This window comes from Oncorhynchus mykiss, chromosome 4 (assembly GCF_057628025.1).
Source record: "Oncorhynchus mykiss isolate SJ-2025 chromosome 4, ASM5762802v1, whole genome shotgun sequence".
Lineage (NCBI taxonomy): Eukaryota > Metazoa > Chordata > Actinopteri > Salmoniformes > Salmonidae > Oncorhynchus > Oncorhynchus mykiss.
Window position 1 is genome coordinate 28,481,146 of NC_143025.1, and position 1,355 is coordinate 28,482,500.

Genomic DNA, 1,355 nt, shown 5'->3' on the forward strand with positions numbered 1-1,355 from the left:
TGCTCTCCTTTCCTCTCCTTTCATTTCCTTTCCTCCGCTCTCCTCTCCTTTCCTCTGCTCTCCTCTCCTTTCCTCTGCTCTCCTCTCCTCTGCTCTCCTTTCCCCTCCTTTCATTTCCTTTCCTCCGCTCTCCTCTCCTTTCCTCTCCTCTCCTTTCATTTCCTTTCCTTTCCTCTGCTCTCCTCTCCTCTGCTCTCCTTTCCTCTCCTCTCCTTTCATTTCCTTTCCTCTGCTCTCCTCTCCTTTCCTCTGCTCTCCTCTCTATTCCTCTGCTCTGCTCTCCTCTCCACCAGGATCTATTGTATCTGTCTCTGGATCTATCCAGAGCAATGTGAGTATAGTGAAGGCTATGAGTTGTTCTGACTAGAGGGAGAAGAGAAAGAATTGATGCCTATGTGTCTCTGAGCTTTGGAAGACAAGGTACAGAGAGGAGATGTTTCTGTCTTCCCCGTGTCTGTCTATCTCAATCTCTGTTTCTATGTGTTCTCCATCTATGTAGTGTTCTGACTAGACCTGCTGCTCTGTGGCTCTGCTGCCTGTCGCTCTGAGGGAGACAGGTGATGTTTTTCTAAGGTGGATGTCTCGCTATTGCTGTGGGATCTACTCTATATATGGAATTTACTGTTTCTCTTTCTATCTCTTTACGGGAAACTGATCTCTCTGCATCTGTCTGTTGATTAAATGAGTGCTGATGTGTCTATTTCTCTCTGCTGTGATAAGGAAATGTATGTGTGTGTGTGTGTGTGTGTGTGTGTGTGTGTGTGTGTGTGTGTGTGTGTGTGTGTGTGTGTGTGTGTGTGTGTGTGTGTGTGTGTGTGTGTGTGTGTGTGTGTGTGTGTGTGTGTGTGTGTGTGTGTGTGTTAATGAAATCTGATGGGTTGTCTTGAGGGCATTTACCCACAAAGCTCAATCCTGATGAGAGCAAAAACATGTGTGACATTTCACTGGGGCTCGGCTTCATCTGAAACAAATGCACTCACAAACACAGTCACACACACACACACACACACACACACAGCAGTACCAGCCCCCTTACCCCCCTCTCTCTCTGTCACTGTTTGAACTTTGTTTTTCTCGCTCTCTCTCTGTCCATGTCACACAGTCGTCATCCCTCTGTAATTGTATGGACAGACCAAACGGATAGGGAAAGAGGAGGAGAGGACAGGAGACAGCTGCCTGTTGTCTTCCCAGGCTGCTCCAATCCAGAAGATAATTGTATAATATTCCATTTATATCAAAGCACCAGTCATTGGAGAGAGGTCACTGGAGAGCCCTACTCAGTCAGGCTGAAGGGATAGTCAGGCTGGAGAGAGAGAGAGAGAGAGAGAGATACACTGAGAGAGAGAGAGAGAGAG